Genomic DNA, 19,173 nt, shown 5'->3' on the forward strand with positions numbered 1-19,173 from the left:
CTCAAAGGGCTAAGGACACAGACAGCATTCACACACTGGCCTTGACGAAGAAGAAAGAAAGAAAAAATCTTCCTCTGTACAGAGGCACGGGGCACCCGTACAAAAGCCACAGGACAAAACCAGTGAGGATCCGTGGTCTCACAGATTTTTCACTGTGAGACGATGAGACCGGCTTTCAGATAGGACCTTATTATGGAGGAACTCACAAGTTTGGTTCAAGGTTACGCCTCATTGTGGCTTAGTTAACAATAGAGCACATTCTCAACATGCACAATAGAAGGAGCAGGATATGTGCAAGTGTATTTCCTGAATGCATGGGTTGTTAGTATTTTCACCCATGCCAGTTCAATATATAATTATCAGTGTGAAAAGGCCAGATCACAGATAAAGAAATCTCACCGGCTCAGAATCAATAGTTATTTCGAATGTATTATAAATCACAGCAAACACTGATAATGAGTGGTACAGTCGTGTCAATAAACCTGAACGTGGAAAATAAAAATTAATCCCCATTACAATTCCAATGGTTGCAAGTCACAAACTGCACAGATGTCATGTCCATGCTCTCACATAGATGTTTCTTAGTTTAGCATTTCATATTTGTTTTCTTCTCTACGATGTGAATGTTCCTGGACATTAAAACGTACACTTTGAGTCTGAATTGTTTTGGTTTTATAACTTAAATTGCAAATCTAGCCAAAAACCATGTCTGAAAAATCACATTTACATAGATACATATATGTTTTCCAAAGTGGGGCAATTTTAATGGAACACTAATCCATCCATCCATCCATTTTCTTCCACCTGTCCGTTTCCGGGTCGTGGTGGAGCTGCCTATATCTCATTGCTCCAGCCCCTTATGGCGACTCCTGCAGGTGGTGGGTCCAGAGAAGGATGGCCTCATGATTCTAACTGGGCCTGTTGGTCGCTCATAAGGGGCTTCTGGACCGCTCTTTGTCTGACCCGTCACCTCGGACCTGTCACCCTGGGAAACCCTACCAGGGGCACGAAGCCCCGACAACAGAGCTCCCAGGATCATCCGGGTGCTCAAACTCCTCCACCACGTTAAGGTGGCGGTTCCAGGAGGGTTGGAACACTATTTCCAGACAAATTAAGGAAATGGAATCATTTATATATTTCTACTTGTACGAACCAGCATTTTTAAAGCTATCAAAATGAAGATGTATATTGATATATTTGACTTGTGCCTGCAGTGATATAATTTAAAGAACATGTGGCTTGCTACCATTTTCCCTTCGCCCCCATATGAGATTATCTGCAAAGAAGATTGGTCACAGTCACTAGATAAACTAATCAGATGAGCTCCAAATCAATAGTGCATTCTGGGAAATGTATTACAACAAATCGGGACTTGAATATTGCATTCGATATTACAGACCGGTTCTCCAATTCTCCATCTTATTGTCCAGCGCCTCTTTCTCATTTCATTTGCGAGTTGAAACCACACCCGGCGCTCGCTCACTATCCACACGCTCTGCACTGCTTATTTTAATTATCAAACTCAACGCAAAACAAAACATAGACTGACAAAACACACAACTACATGTATAATCTAAAGTCGGGAAAGAGCTGGAACAAATGGTTCTTGTTTATCTAATTCAAATGACATTATGTGCACAGATTTCACTGAGATTTGGATAAGCCATTTGAGATTCAAATTAAAAGTCTGCATTAGTACCACTTGATTAAAAGTCAAATTACCTTGAGATGCTCTATACTCAAAGCCTCCTTTATCCCAACAACAACACAGCAACCTGTTCAACCAGTTCATCGTAAAGGAGGCTCAAGTACATCTATTTTCAACAGTCTGCAGTGGCACATTTCAGATTCAGACATTCAACTTTAATGTTCCCGCGGGAATCCTCTTGACATGAATTTGGCATGCAGTATGTTCATATTATAAGGACACATGCGCCTTTTCTTTCAATACAATGAAGGTTCATGCTCTGTTGTTAAAACCTATAGGCAAAAAATCAACTAAAACTATTATCTGTGCATCATTGTCATGCTCTTTCGTTATATTTATTCCACATTTTATTGTTGATAAAACACCAAAGCAATCAAGAAATCCTTCGCGTGCAAGAACCTCATTAGTTGAAGCTTAAATGGTGTGAAAAAGACATTTACAAATATATTCTGGTATTTTACACACATTAGCTACACCACGAAGCATCGTAAAGCATTAGTAAATAAACCTTTTGCAAAGCATTCTTCAGCATTAGTGACAGAAATGGTGATTAATATATCTAGACAACTAGCACCCAAACCCTTTTCCTGAATTCAACCAGACATGTATCTGCAGTGTTACTACAAGCCTGTCACGATAGCAAAAAATCGATACATTGAGGAAGGAAAATATCATGATAAACCTATTTGATATCTGAATTTCTTTCCATATAACAACATTGCTTGAAGTTTTATGCCATGGCTTAAAGAGACAATACCAAGTTTAAAAATGTTCAAATTAAGTATTTTCCTCCCCTACATGTTCCAACAATGTCCTAAGGTGTAGAATGAGCCCAGACCTGTTCACCACAACTGCCTCTAAAATCCTCAAAAAGGTGTATGAGCTTAAAGGGGCTAGATGCAAGTTAGCCATTTTATACTCACTACTACCACATCAGGTCATACGTGTAACTGCAGCTTCTATATTAAGCTCGTGCATGACGGCGTTTCGGACCTGAAATAACACCTTTTTGAGTGACAGTGCAGGATTTTAAAGGCAGTTGTGGTGAACTCTCTCTCTGTATAGTCCCTTTAATATAGAACCTGCAGTTACGTGTAAGACCTGAGGTGGCAGTAGTGAGTATGTCAACTTGACAATGACAACTTGCATCTAGTTCCTTTAATTGAAAACACTAATGATCCAAAACACATTCAACTGCATGTTTTGCTGAAATCCAATCCAATCCAACTTTATTTATAGAGCGCTTTAAAAACAACATAGGCAACCAAAGTGCTTTACACAAAACATAATACAATTTATTTTCCGCACATTTTTAGTCCATTTTACACATACATTTGTTGTGTTTGGAGCATAAATAATATAATATTGGGCATTGGCAGCATTGCAATGTATTTTCTTCCTGTATCACTCCTGTAAAAATAAAGTGTTACAAAGAAAATAATGGGGGGAAATACAAATAAATGTACAGACGATAAATATTGAGCCCTAAATGTATTGTTTATCTGTCATTTATTTAATGATATAGTTGATATAGTGATTATCGTGAAAGCCATAGTTACATTTATCATATCTGTAAAGGTGTGAAGACTTTGTAAATGCTTTATGGTGAAACTCTGGGTTAAACTCTGGGCTGGAAACATTACAATTTTATCAATAATTTCCCAAAAAAAACTGCACTGAAAACAAGCTCAAATTCCACATGCGCGAGCTGTTATAAACTGTGTAACATTCAAACAGCGTGAATTAGTCATGAATTTTGAAAATGCGTTATTTCTTGGCACCGCTATTATTTTTCTCTTGCTTGCACCCTTTCCCTTTGTGCCACTTTGGCTTGGTATTTCGGTTTGGCAATCAGTGAAAAGGCAATTCTGTTTTTCATGCAAAATCTTGAAATGCATCCCAGAGTTCAACGCTGGATCACGGCGGAAGTTGAAGGGAAAATAACCTTCTTGGCCCCACAACAAATCGGCGGCGGGTAAATACTCGCGTCGTACCGTAGTGCATTGTGCAAGACATGGCTTCCAGCAGAGACGTATCAAGCGCCGTTTTGGAGCCATTCATCTTCTCCCACAGTTAATAATTCATGATCATCGCAAAAGTAGAGCTATGAATATTACTGATGATACACGCGAGGCTATTTACCAGTCCGCAGCAAATAGATGAAGTCGTTTAGGAGAGCAGGACGTGCATAGAGGCTTCAGTGTGTTTTATGTGCTTAGATAAATTACGCTACAGCCACACGGCAAAAACTTCCACGCACGAGTTCAAAATCAGTCCAAAATATTTATACGGTTATTTATTTTCCGAATATCCCCACAGGATTTGAATGCGTCAGAGCTTAACCTTGATAAAGAGCAAAAGGCGCAGGGGTTTCTGTTTGGAGGTCAGTGTGCCCACCATTCTGTCTGATGAACACAGGAGTCACCAACGTCTGTGATAAGATGTGGTTGTTCACTGGGCACAAAGGGGGGCCACAGATTATTGGTAGGGGTGTGCAATATATCCTGTATATCGTCTACAGTATCAAACAAGGCAAAAAGTAGTGAAAACATTTGGAAACAATTTTAAAAACTGGGACGGGAATGAAGCTTCCGAGCAAATTCAACCTAGAAGACCTGCAGAACTCATTCATAGCCTCATCAACCAATCATAGCCCCAGCTCAAGCCACACCTTCACGACAGCCAATCAGTGCAGCCACACATTCCTCCATCAGCCATTCATCGCCCAGGATCCCCTTCTTATTTATGTGATTTTCATTCCGCTGTGTTTATCTGTCATGGGTCTCTGAGTAGCTTCAGCATTGTCTTTGACATCTTTGATGGCATGGTTCGGATGATTTTCACCCAGCGATAGTGATAGAAGGTAGGGTAGGGTTAATGAAGCTTATGCACAAATTCAACCTGGAAGACCTACCAGCTGCGTTCATTCATCACATCATCACCGGCAACGCACTCAAACCATCCAATCACGTACCCCGCTCAAACCGCACCTTCACAACAGCCAATCACCGCAGCTGCTCATCCCCTCACCAGCCGCTCATCGCTCAAGATCCCCTTTTTAAGCTCCCTGGTCAATCACTCGCCGTTTGCCAGCCGTGCTACGACCCTCCTCCACCCCTTTCTCCCCCTGGCTCCTGCTCGGCTCCGCTCATCAAGTGGCGAACCCAGTTCTCTTCCACCACCACCAGGGTCCAGGCTCCGGGGAAGATCATGGCTATCATACGTCAAAGCCATGCTTTCCATATCGTTCGTTCAGTCTTCCTCTGGGGTCTGAGCCCCAATAATGATTCATTTTCGTTAATAAAACACTCATACCGTCATTCCGTTTCTGTGAGTCTTTTCAGGTTGAAATGTATTTAATCAGGCAATCTTGCCCCCTTTCAAGGTTGACATTCAGGGCTGCCACATTTATTTTTCCAACTTCAACTACAGCTTTGCCCCTGTCGCGGAGTTCAATGTCTCTGGCATCACAGCAAGTGAGTAACAGTCAGCTGGTCATTTTTACCCATTCAAAATATGACATATTTTGTTTCGCTCTCCTGCGGCTGTTTGTGTGCCAAGGACACTGAGCCTTCACCAGAGAAGTCTCACATGTTCCAGGAATGGGTGAACCAAAAACCAAGTTTCCATGTTCATTATTTTATTTTTTAGGATTTTTCCTGAAAAATTCCTTTAAAAAAATCCTAATTTTCCAGTAATTTTGGGGCATTTTTATATGCCTCTCCTCCGCCTGACCTCTCCTCAGCTCTGCTCGTCATTGTCAACTGGCTGCCCCGGGTCTCATCCTCCACCACCAGCAGTGTCCAGACTCCGGGGAGAAGACTCCGTCAATCATTCATCATTGCGTATTTCATTTCATTGTGTATTTCATCCATTAATTCAGTCTTCCACCGGGTATGAGCTCCAATTTGGATTCATGTCCAATTAAACTCCCCTAACACCACTCTGTTTCTGAGAGTCTTTTTATGTTGGGTTTTTTTCTGCTCTTTATGTGCGACGAAGCCATGTGAATTAAGATGCTTACCAACACATTTTTGCATGTTTCTGATGGTTTGCAACAATATCTCATCATTAACGTCCCCAAATACATTGAGTTATAAATTCTTTGTCTATATCATCCAGCTCTAGCTATTGGTAACAGAACAAGAAAAAGATAAAGTAGAAAAAGTTTTCAATTGATTAAGTCTTTCATGATACGAGTCACCTATTAGCACAAGTACAACCAAATAAGTAATATTTTTTTGTGATGTAGCCCCTTAGCAACGAAGCCTGCAACATTACCGGTAGTTACGGGTAAGCTGTTTGAGTGGTTCTTAAACAGCAAACATGCCAAACGGGTGGTGTGTGGCAGGTTGCACCATAAAAATTAGCATAAATGGTGTCAGTCGTCTGAGCCTGTTGCTACAAATGTACACGCATGGTCGGCTTTACGGACCTGTAAATTGAGCGTTTTATCCTCATATGGTCTGGAATGGTGAAGCCAGTCCCTACTATGGCGAGGTAAGAACATTTGTTTCATGGCATTTATATAATTTCTTAAGTTCCTCCATAATAAACATATCATTAGATGATGCTTAGTGGCCATGGGATGCGTATCCGACCCACAATAATTTATTTATTTAATATGTACATTTTTATCATTAACATTAATTAGTTCTAACCAGGCTCACTTATGGCGTTGCTCCGTCTCACTCAACAGCAAGATTTAAAGGTCTATTTATTATTCAGTTTTTATAACACAGACTTAAATCAACATTATTTGCATGGAGGTGCAGTGTTTCATGTTCAGTTTGTTTTGGCAAATAGAAATGGCTATGCAAAGGCCTGCTTTATAAGCAAGGTGTGCTTTTAAGAGGAGTTGGCATTGTAACATGGTTGAAAATGACTGTAATCCATAAATAATAATAATAAAAGTAAATTTTGCATGATTAGGACCTTTGCCTCGGACTTGGCACAGGCCTTCACTGCGCTGTTGTTCTACCGGAAGGATATTTGACGAATGGAGTTACAGTATATCTTTCACAGAAGCCAATTCACACCCACAGGGACACATTTCTCACCGCAAAATTTTTATTAATCAAGTCAGCAGACAAGTTTGGACAGGGCCGAATCAATGTTTGTTTCTTCCCCAATTTACTACCACATAAATTGTCCTTCGCTTCAAAGCCTCAAAGTGCACATCCCGGGCCTTGGCGTCAGAATAATTAAGTTCTGAAAATCTATTAAAATTGTGTTGACTTTTTTTCTTTTCTTTTTTTTTTTTCTCCGCTGTTGACATAAAAGGACAAAGAGAGCCAGCCTGTCAGACAGATGCGGGGAGCCGTACCTTGAAAACCACTCGTTGTTGAAAGGGAAATTATCACATCCATCAAAGCAAAGCAGAGGAAAGTTTGCACATAATCAAGAAAGACAAGGCCTAATTAACCACCTACGGCTTTGTACAACTTCAAAATCCGAACCCAAAAAAAAAAAAAAGTTGAGCCGCATCTGTAAAGTGTAAACAGGAAGGAAGGATCTGCGTATTTCCTTATTCCAGATTCCCTCAGCAATAAAAACAGCCCGATTTGAATTTAGAAATAATAATAAAAATGTGACATGGATGGAAACTTAATTAGACAACTGGAAAAACGTTGACGCAGAATTCTGCTTTTTAGTTATATTATTTGGCAAGATGTCAGAAACGTTACAAAGCATAATTCTTTTTTTTTTTTATCTGACAACCAGGGAAAGCCAAGATTAAAGTTAGTTGGTTCGCTTTTCAAAAACAAAGTAGAAAGCTAAATGTATTTCCCATCAAACTCACCGTCACGTGCCTCAATGAAAATGTTTTTACTAACAGCCTTAAAAGAGAGAAAAGGGAGGAAACAAAGAAAATACAAGTTTAGGAAGAAATCCGAAAGGTAATAAGGTCATAAAAGAAGTGTATGTCACAGTCAAATTTGCCATGGAGATAAGCAGTCCTGCCCTCCTCAAAACCACTCCAGTTCCAGTAGTAAAATTCAGTTTTTCTCATGGACTTTAATGCTGAACTACCTGAATCAAACCGTGAAAGTCGTAGGTATTTTGTAAAATCTCTCAGCTGTTGCCTAAATGTGTTTCTAGCTCTCACAAAGCACGTCCACACATCCCGTATTATATAATGTCTGGTCTACAAGCCTGTAAAAACTTATATGACTTAACTTAAATACTGCCAATCCAGCAGTGGCCAATTTTACTGTACTTTAGGTCAGGGGTAGGCAACGTCAGGCCCACGGGCCAAATTGGGCCCTCCAACATAAAACCTTTGAGAGAACATCCATTCATAAATTAGAGACCAAATACGTGGTAAAGTACTCTAAAATGTGGAAAATACTGTACATATTCTCACATTTCCCGACAAAACACCCCATTAGGTCATATATGATTTTCAAAACTTATATTAGTAGAAAAAATGTGCTTTGGGCTACAATTGTTAGTTTCGGCCCTTGGCATTTTAGAAATGTAGAAAATTGGCTCGTCACCAAACTTGCCTACAGTTTCTGTCCCAGCTTTGATTGGTTGCCGTTAGCATTAGCATGCTGCCGCTAGCATTAGCATACATTTCGCACGGTGATCAAACATACATTTGCGGAGGTTAAAACCAACTCAGCGATTCTGGTCTTGAAAATGACAAACAGCATATCCATATTCACTGATCTTAGAGAAACATAACAAACTTGGAGCTGACCAGTTTCCATCGTGATGTTTCTCTGTTCCCCTGAGGCCCATAGGGAGCTGTAGGAGGACTTGTTTTAAAGCCCTGACATCGCTCTTTCTGGTGCAAAAAACGGGAAGTCTCTATATATATATCGGTCGACCTCATTTACAATGTAGATCTATGGTGCCAAATGAAGTTAACACTACTACAAGATTACCACAGCTTTTTAAAATGGCAATAGTCAAAATAACGATAATAAAAAAAGAGTAAACCACAAAGGAAAACACTGCATGCAATCTTTTCTTTCCACCATATATCTCATATCAGGTTTGGTGTAGGATTTGAAAGGACACCGTGTGATTCCACTATGCTCTTTAAACAAATCTCACACAAGGCCCTATAGCCCTCTCCAAACCGAATATAGGTTCTGACTCTTGCCCGGAGCCCACTGGAGGAAGACACAGAGCGGAGAGAGCAGCTGTGCACAGACCAGTGGATCCACAGCCGCGCACATGAAAGCAGGGGCCCGGGGCGGTCCTGTATGAATACGTGAGACAACTGGCATATACTGCACCGTTACTGAAGGTGAACCGCGGCTTGATACCACTCCTGTTTCTGCTCGGGTCAATTTCACTCAAAAAGAAAATAACAAATAACAGAATTGCATTTTGGACACCAGTAAAAATCTAGCCAAAACAATAACAAATAATAGAACAGGCATAATAGATACAGTACATGACGGGAAATCAACAGCACAAAATATAAAGTAAAAAATAGCCAAAAATATTGTTTAAAATTGAAGAAAAGGTACATAGTTACACCTACGCTTCAACTTCTGCTGTTGTTGTTGCCTATGTTATACAATAAAATATTCTGTTCTGTAAAGTAAATGCATATCCTCAGCATTCTATTCATTTCTGTCTATTAAGAGCAGACTGTAATTGTAGTTCAGAATGTATTTGTAGAAACAGAGCGGTAAATTGTATGGCTTTAAAGCCACACTGCGTAACATTTTACCCAATAACAAATATTGAAATACAAGCATTTATTTTATGTCAGATATTTTCCTTATTAAAAAATACCTCATGAATGTACAAACAAACATGTGCCTTTGCTGTGAGCGGCTCAACTCTCTTCAGACTCTCTCTTCATGACTGTAACTTTACGGGGAGTGGGTACGTCTCCATGGAGCTAATTTGAGATTTAAACAAGTTTGGTTCTCATCCTAATCAATTCATTTATTACCCACTGCATTTTCTGTGTTGAGTTGGTCATAGTGAGCATATTTTGTACCGATGGCGTAGTCCAAAACGTTACGCAGTGTACCTTTAAAGAAACTCTCAAATTAGGATGAACTAAAGGTAAAATGTATTTCGTTATGACTTCGATGGGTTATTTATGTATTGCAAATAGAAAATACTGCATCAAGTGTAAAAAAACAAAACAAATGCCAATGAACAATGAATAACAATCTGCTTCATTAAAGTGATAATAATTTCATCCACAAAGACTGCTCACAGTGGCGTGTGAACCGCTGCAGCTGGCACAGTGGTTTGAGAACTGGGAGAGTGCAGCTGTTACGTCGCTGATGTCGATGCAATGACATGACAATTTCAGAAAATGCAAGTTCAAATCCCATGTTTTGCAAGTTTGTTTCCACTAAAAGGAAAGTGGTGCTTCAGTTTGTTGGACGAATCAGAGTCTAAAAAGCACATATTTTGTCCAAAGTCCTGGGTAAGCTCGGATTTAGAATAAATTGCAGTTGATAAAATAGCCAGTAGACTTACAGAATATCTTTGACCAAAGGTTGACGGGCCATAACGTAGCCCTTAAAACGGTCTTGTAGAAAGATGAAAAATGTATAGGTGTGTCAACACTACAGCAGTGGTGGTTTCTTTGTATTGTATTACTTATTTATATGTACAATTCACATCATGTTGAAGTGGAGGCCATTTGTTCTTTTTTTTTTTTTTTTTTAATAGCTAATGGTTTGAACATCGTTGAACTTTCAACACCCCCTGAAGGACATCCAGTGAAAGGTAGATACTGTATTTGTGGATCTCAAATGTGGAAACCACCTTAAAGCAGATCTCAAAGAAGCTTTTAGAGTCAAAGGGGACAAAAGGTGTGAAGTTGTAATAAACCAGCACTCTCACTACTCTTGGAAATGGTTGCGGTGTTGAAAATCAAATCTCTTTTGCCGCCTTGATTTTTTTTTTCTTTTTTTGCTAATCTCCTGCAGGATCAGCCCCTTTCTCAGGTGGAGTGCCAGACATCCTGTGGCATTATGAGGCAATGTTTATGCTACAGGACCATAAGATCAGCTGATTAACCCTGGCCTTGTCAATATCAATTAGATTTATACTGTAAACCCGTGACGAATCTAGTGATGTCACCTGAAACAAACCTATGGTGCTTTAAATAGCTCCTGCCTCAGATGGTAAATCTATGCATTTGCCAACAATTGCCTCCTCTGGCTGCTTTAAAGCGACGTCGCAGGCACTTTTCGTGCTGTAGAGGCTGAAATCTGCAGAACGAACTGACACGCCGCTAATTAGCTCTGCAGGATTGGTTAACAGTTCCTTGTGAGGACGGAGCAGTGCTGCAGAAAAAAGGTAAATATTTGAAGTTGGTTACAATGGTATCGTTTAGTCTGTGGCAGTCCGCGGCGCTATGATTACCCCGGCAGGCAATGGGCGCTTTTAACTACAAAATTATCAGCGGGATGGCGAGAAACTGTGACACATCTTATGGCTTCTCCGGCAATTAGGTTCTCAGTATATGATGGACATGCAGAGCGCAGTGGAGAGAGGGGGATAAAGCCTGCACAAGTGATAGAAGTCTAAGCCATGTGAGCAGAACAGTGTGCTATATCTAAACCGGCCTTAGTGCATTCATTATTGTAGTTTCTCTGCTACATGGACATTATTTTATCTAACAAATATTAGATTGAAATTGGGAAACACTCTAGGAAACATTACAAATAACGTGGATTCTTGCCTCTATATCAGGGTCTCAAAGTAAATTTTGCTGGGGACCAAAATATATGGGGAGTGTATTGCCGGGGTCCATAAACAAAACAAAGCTGTTTTTATTGGGAAAATACTATTGAGGAAACTTTTTTCAATGAATGAATAATAATGAGCCTGACCAGGGCTCGCCCAGGGGCAGACTGTCCATTTACCACATGGCTATAATGTGTTGTTTATATCCTGATCTCCTATTATGTCAGTGCCCTCTGCTGGACACGTGTGGAATTCTTTCATTTCTTTATTTAAAGCCACATGGTGTAGAATTTTACCACAAAAAAAACAAAAAAATGAAATACAAGCATTGAAAATTACTTCATAAATATACAATATTATTTATGTTATTCTGCTCTGAGCGGCTCAGCTCTCCTAAGACATGACTGTAACTTTACCGGTAGTGGGTACGTCTCCAGCTCGTTGCCATGGAGATGTAAACTAAAGTCAGCAGAATTTTAGATTGAAACAAGTTATAGGTTCTCATTCATTCTCATTCACTGCAAACATAGCATTTTCTGTGTCCAGCTGCTCATTAGGAGAATGTTTTGTACTGATGGCAACAGTATAGTCCAAAATGTTACGCAGTGTACCTTTAAACTGTCCACTAGTGGCTGGAGTGAGCATTCTGGTTATTCCTTTAAAAATTCATAACTTCGCACAGGAATGGGCTAGAGACTTACTTTTTTTTACATACTCTATGCTACAGGAATTTTTCCTCTACAAGTCAGGGCCCGGATTGAGTCATCTTGCTGGACGGATTTGGCCCACGGGTCGACTGTTGGAGACCCCTGCTCAGTAGTTTGCATGTAGCCTATACATTAATTTAATTGGTGTTTTTGGAAGATTTTCACTGTAAGAATTCACTTGTAACTATCTAAGTCACGGGGATAAAAACACAAAACTGAATGTGATACTTATTGTGCCCGGAGCAACCATCCACATGTTTTTCGTGATTAACAAATGAAATCATGTTTTGGAGGCAGAAAGGTCATTATTTTCCAATCTGTCATAATTGTATCCAACGCCGCAAATAAAGCACAATAAACAAAGCGGCAACCTCTGATCTATTTCACATTGTGCACTCACTCATTAAAAAGCTCATACAAAGTTTATTAGGGAATTTTAATCCGAGGTTGGTTTGCAGCGCAGGGGGGGGAAGAGCGAGTGAGACCATGGGAGTAGGGAGCATTTCAGTGCCAGGGGCGACTGAATTCCTGGAATGAAAATTCATAAATAATGCAGAGTGGATAACAAAAAGAACTCCCCCGCCGTCTCACGCTGCTCCGCGCAACCCAAAGGCCAAGCAATATCACTCAAATCAGAACACACAAATTATTACACGCAGTTGAAGATTTGTTGAGGGCTGGTGGTGATGGGGGTGGATCCTTGCATGGGACCTTAGGATACACTGACAGCCATGGGGCAAAACGCCAGTCTCCAGCACCGACAATAGCCAGTCCGAGTCTAAATTCCCCCAGTAAGTTGCACAGAAATAATGATGGCGCTCCAAGCCAAGAAGCTGAATGTTGAATTTCCAAAGTGCCATATGTACAACCCGCTTAGCAAACGCTCGCAGAACCCTCGTGTGTCCAGGGATAATTAGTCCCTCCACTAACTGCGGGCGGGATAAGCTGGCAGAGGTTAAGTTGTAATCCTGAATAAGTCCTGATTGATCGGTTAGTCGTGCGGTGACAGACAGAAAATGCCAATCAGAAGCATCCGCGGCACGGTGTGGACTGTAATTGGCACGCTGACATTTTCATCCAAAGCGCTGTCTTTAATTGTGAAAGTATTGCCATTATGAGAGTGCCATTTAGACCACGCATTTAATCACTGCTCATCACCACAATCAGAGTTAGGCCTGGAGGGTGCCCATGTGAAAGACAGGCTGCTGCAGTTTATGGATGAAACAAGAGAGCTTTGCATAATGTATTCATCTATTTGGTGATCATTTCAGACTCGTCTTGCTCACTATCATTCATTTTGTTTGTCGAGCCCTTCCGCCGCAGCTTGTTTTTTTGTAGTAGGGTTAGGCAAGGCTCCGATGGAGGTTTTTGCCTCTTGTTGCTCTACAGAGGAGGCGTAAATGTCCCACGGATCGTCTGGGCAGAAGGTGTGGACAGAGCTTCCTGGTTACAGAAGGAGGCGTGTAGGAAGCGATAACGTTATAATGGCCGATAACGTAATAGCTCTGTTCCGCCAATAATGTAATAACAATTTACTGGCCAATAATCGAATAATTACTACGTTATTGTCTGGTTCTTACATTATTGGCTTGACAGCATCGAAAATTCAGTTGTCCAAAAATATTGCCTCTCCGACCACTTCCAAGCACTCACTCTCACATGTCCCACATTCATACATATGCAATGTGAGGAAAGCGACTTGTGCAAAGACACAGCAACGTCACGCACTTGTTGGAGGAGGGACTTGAACCAGCAACCGTTCCATCATAAGACGACCCCTTAACACTCTGGGAAGTGAAGCGGGAGTGAAAAAACAAAACAGTATAGAGAACAACATACAAAAGCCACAAAATAATAGGTCTCTAACAATTTAGTGAAAACAGCACAAAAACTGTTTAATGTGTTGAACATAGATTCAAATTGATGTATTATTACATTATTGGCTGATTTTATTACATTTCCAAGTTGTCAGGCCAATAATGTACAAGAATCTGCCAAAAACTTAATAATTATTACATTATTGGCCGGTAAATCGCTAATACGTTATTGGCCGTTATTACATTATCGGATGTTGCTAGGTTATCGGTTCCTACATGGCGGAAGGGGCTTATGCTAATAATCTGAGATTTTTTAATGAGGGAGCAAAAAAGTCTATGTTGCATAGTCCCCAATTCGCAATGTGAATCCCTACTCTGTTTCCAATACTTCACTATTTAGGATAGCTAAACGTTTAATGTCATCCAAACTTTCAAAGAAGGAGTATTATGCTTTCATGTACAGTGTTTGGGAATAATGTCAAATACATCTTACTCTTCATTGGTTAGAAAATGCAATATTGATCTCAAACAGCTGAAACAAAATATCCAGTAGTTTCAGTTATAAGCTCCTCCCACCACCATCCTCTTGCTCCCCTTTGCTACGCAGTTGTTTCAATAAAAAAAAGATTCACGGAAGCTGTATGGCTTTAGTGAAGCTGATGACGAGTGTTTTCACTTCGCGATGACAGGATTGAGTTTAGCAAGATATCAAAAGATGAGAAAAGCATTTCCTGGACACGTACGACCAGGAGAAGCTTTTCGGAGAGCTGTCGCCATGATACTAAGAATGACTACCGGAGAAGATTCAAAGAATAACGAAAGATGCGCTAACAGCTCAAAACGTGGCTTCAATTTTGGATGTTTCGGTCGTTGTTCCACAGTAGCCGAGTTTGTCTCTTGCCTGTCAGACTGTACCCCTCTCGTGTGCTACTGTACAACGGCAGAGATGGATGAGAGATCACAGTGAGCTTCCTCCTCATGTCCCGCACACCAACACACCGTCTCCCTCCGCCTCCCCTTCAAAACCGAGCGCCACCACATCTGGGCTGGAGAACCACTGGGCTGCGGTATCACAACTCCAGATGTGCACAATTCATCACCGGCGCCAATGACACGCTCACTTTTATCATCGCTATCAATAACATGGGAATAGCACAAGGACAATGACAAGCACTGAGCATACACTGAAGACAGGAATTGTTCGCTCAGTGGCCTTGAAATATGACCCAAAATACAAAACGTGGTGAGGGAATAGTTGCAGCGGAGTGTTGAAGTTGTCCAACCAGAGAACTTCAGCCCTGGGTTTTCACTGGTGTCAGTTTGAGGAGAGAATAGACTAGCCGAGTTTGGAGTTTGGAGCGCGAACACCTCGACTATGATGGAGAATTCCTGACAGTGAAAAACATACCAATTTGGTGACTTACTCATTACAGTAATTTTCGCTGTTGGAAACGTTTGACAATCAGACCATTCAGTGAAATAAAAATACCAATCGAAACATCTAATTTTGGTAAATAATAATTTCCTTAATGAGGGGCACATTTAGTCTGAATTAGTCTTTGTCAGTCCTAGCAAATAAACATTTTGCCCCAAATTGGACTGAACTAAGCCAAAACAATACATCACAATTAAATCCTTGTATCTTTTTTTTATCTGGTACTGCAATGAAATGCGGACTTGTGGATTTGTGTTGTGGAAATTTGTGGAAAGAATACCTTTGTGGGCTGTTCATCTACTCATAAAAGACTTTTTACTGATCTGGTTAGTTATTGCTGTTTACGTAACAGTGTGTTGCTCCTTGTAAGTTGCTTATAAACTCAAACAAACCCATCCCGGTGATGAACTGTGTTGTCAGGTATGGAAGGATAGGAAAGTGTTTGTACTGCAGCTGCCAATTTAAAATGTACATGCACCCTATTGCATTGCAGTAAAAGGCCTTTAATATCTGCAATATTATTTAAACTTGAAGGAAAGACTGCAGTTATTTGGATAGAGCTATATTATATAATTATTACGATTACTATTATATATAGTACAATATACATAAATGTACATATTTGCAAACTTTAGTATGAATAGAATTTGAGTCTCCATGGGGTATTGTTACATTCCTCTTTAGACTCTTTAAACCTGTACAAACATCTTCTCAAATGTATCTGAGTCTTCTCTTACTTTAGCCAATCGTCTTCTCTCAAATACTAATGCTCGTGGACATGTCTCGAATGCACGGTGAAATCAATCAGTATTCAAATCACGTCGCAACTTCAAAAAAGTGTGAGGTTTGTGCAGCCCTACTTTATATTCTCTCACACAGCAGCATCGCCACCACAACTATTTGAGCGTCCGTTCAAAATCGCAACTGATTTAGCATTCAAATTCTCTCTTCAAACAAACTTCATTGTGCAACCCAAGCATTTTTTTGTAATACGTCCCAAAATAATAGGGACGCATGGCATGCCTGCTGGAGGAAAGCGTCCCGACATCGATACTTGAAATGTGTGTGTGTACGTTGCCTGGTGTGGGCATGCTCATTGGCCCCAGCTATGAGGACAGCACAGGACAGGACGGGAGCGGTGCATTAGATCCCCCATGTACAAGACGTATTGACAAATAGTAGTTTCTGATTACATTGCATCCCCAATGAAAATAGGTACAGTGTGCCGCTTTCTGCTAAGCCTATGCTCCCCAGACACAGCCAGTAAGAAGCTGCAGCAGGGCAGGTTGAAAGCAATGGTGAAATTCTAGCCCATTGGGAAAATGTTTATTATTTATATTACTTTGCGCATTTACTCTGTAATTCATAGGGAAAACGCCAGAGTGATTTACTTCCAACAATTATTCATAATCTGAAAAAAAAGACGGGCGAGGGGAGAATGGGGAGGTCTAATTCAAATCTATTGAAGCCTATCCGACCTAAGTGCAATTTACACTCCCTTCACAATAATTATGATTCATCAGAACACATTTCGCTCTTGTTAATTATTTAGACTCACACTTTTTTTTTTGCCAATCCCATCACAAAATTGCCACAGTTAAGTTGAGAATCAGCTTCCACCAAGGGCAAGTTCATGCACTGGGTTACAATGGCACTCAGTAAATAAGAGCGATCCCCTAATAAGTGTCCCGGCTTGACTGTGGACCTGTAGGACTATAGCACTGTGTTGACCAGGGCCCCAAAAGGCTGCATTGTTTGTTGGAAGACAGAAGGCACGCGTCAGAGAGCTCTACACCCCGTGGATCTCTGCTGGCCCCATTGGCATAATTAGAGGCTACCTTAGTGGTGATGGAGATGGAGTGGACAAAAGGAGCAAAAGGCGGGAAAGAAAGCATCCAACTCAAGGCTGCAGCCCCTACGTGAAGCCATAGCCCTGCGTGTGTGTCGGTGTGTGTGCGCGCCTCAAAAGTGTCATTTTTTTCCCCAGCAAACAGGCGAGCTGCTGAGCGTGGAGTCTGCATCCCCCCCCCCCCTGCACTTCAAATATGAGGCGATTCTCATGAAACGCGCGCCGGAGCTGATCCGATAGGGCATGATAAACACTGCCTGGCATACAAAATCTCCAGTCCGTACACGCTGTCATGCCTCCTCCGCTCACATGCACAGGCTCCCACACGCCACACGCATGGTGCACATCCGAACAGCTGATAATCACCGTTTCCTGTGAACAGCCCGCGCCTGCCACCGCTTAGCCAGAGCCAACATTGCAAAAAAAAAAGAAGAAAAAAAAGAAAAGGCAATATTACCCTACAGTGTGAGCGCAAACACAGGCCAGAACTGGAAGGTGTCGCTTACCTTTCCGACGTAGAGCCATTCCTTTAGTCCATTTCCACGCTATGAGAAGCCTGCAAAATGCTGAAGACTGCAATTCCCACCGGTTGTCAGCGCGAGCGTTTTCTGCTAAAAACGCGTGGACGAGCGCGTCGCCTCTTCCCTTTCCGCGGCTCCTTCAAGGCGTCGGGGGCTGGTGCTGGTGCTGAAGCTGAGACGCGTTCAAATGCCGATGGAGAACGACGAGGCGGAGAGGAAGGAAGGAGGAGGGGGGTGGGTGGGGGGGGGTGCTGTTTTGCGTACAGGGGAGGGTTTTTTTGGCGGACAGGGACGTGCTGAGTTGAGCGACAGTGGAGCCCGGAGCGGTGCGTTTAGCCGCAGTTGAACCCGTGGAAAAGGCTGGACTGCACGGGGCGATGCTGTTGCTTGCCGCTGGTACAGGCTCGCTATAACAGCGGATATCTCCGGATTGTACCAACGCGCCGTGGAGAAGGGGGTGTGGCAGCAGACGCAAAAAGAGAGAGAGAGAGCGAGAGAGAGAGAGAGAGGGGGGGAAGAGAGAGAGTGAGACTGTACACCGGCCAAGACCAAACACAACGCACGCACACACACGCGAGGAGGTCGTCTGGATCACCGGTTACGCTCGCCCAGGTGGTGCCATATGGTCCCGCTGCACGTGTGGGGCTGCGCGGGTTTTTAAAAGGGGGGCCAAGTTTGGTGTTTTCCTCCACTGCAGAGTCATCTCCGAAACACACCGGAGTTCTGTTTATTTGCTTAAAGGGCCCGAACAACGAAAGGCTCTGTCAACGAGGAAACGCGTCGCGGTGATGTTTTAGAGCTCTGTTCTTGACACAACGTCCAAGTGCTGTGTTTTACGGGGCTGATATTTGTATCAGCATAGCAAACAGACTTTTGCTATGTTTTTTTTTTAATAATTGGAATAAAATGTGTTATGTGCTTCAGGATGTTGAAAAAGCAGACGTTTTTTTTAAAAGAATTATGTGCTTTGCCTGTTACTGTAAAGCCTTTATACCATTGGTGAACTTATTCTTCTTATTGTTGTTGACACCGCAGTGACAGTAGACCAATGCTCCCGTAAAGTTGTGAACGTTGCATTAGGAAAGTCTGGTATAGGCAATCAGTTTGGACCACAAGTAACAATTTAAAACTGATACACTCCCCGATTAATTGTTGGAAAATAAAATAAAACTGTGTTGGGTCTTAAAACAAAATTCTTAAGCAATTTGTTTTCAATTTATTTCAAACCAAGACAGAAAAAGACTAAATGGGTACCAAAGCGAGGCAAAACTAGGGCTATTATCGTTAAATCCTAACTTTTTTTGTTTTACCTTGGGCCATTTAATGTGTAAAACTCAGATGACTTTACAGTGTCCTGTATCCTCTCGTGACGTGGATATTGTGACACCCTTTACTGAGATGACGATGATTTGGTGATATATTGTGCGGCCGAAATACACACCAACATGTGCACAG

At 41.5% G+C, this 19,173-nt stretch overlaps 1 protein-coding gene across 1 annotated transcript in view; it reads right to left on the reverse strand.

Annotated features, from left to right (window-relative positions):
* Positions 1-17,792, reverse strand: part of tenm1 (teneurin transmembrane protein 1) — a 464,310-nt gene extending 446,518 nt beyond the window's left edge. Inside the window, exon 1 of the mRNA XM_079556162.1 lies at positions 17,704-17,792. The gene's annotated coding sequence lies outside the window, so the exon portion shown is untranslated. The remainder of the gene's footprint in view (positions 1-17,703) is intronic.
* Positions 17,793-19,173: the final 1,381 nt, after the last annotated feature.

This window comes from Gobius niger (genome assembly GCF_951799975.1).
Source record: "Gobius niger genome assembly, chromosome: 5".
NCBI classification, from domain to species: Eukaryota; Metazoa; Chordata; class Actinopteri; order Gobiiformes; family Gobiidae; genus Gobius; species Gobius niger.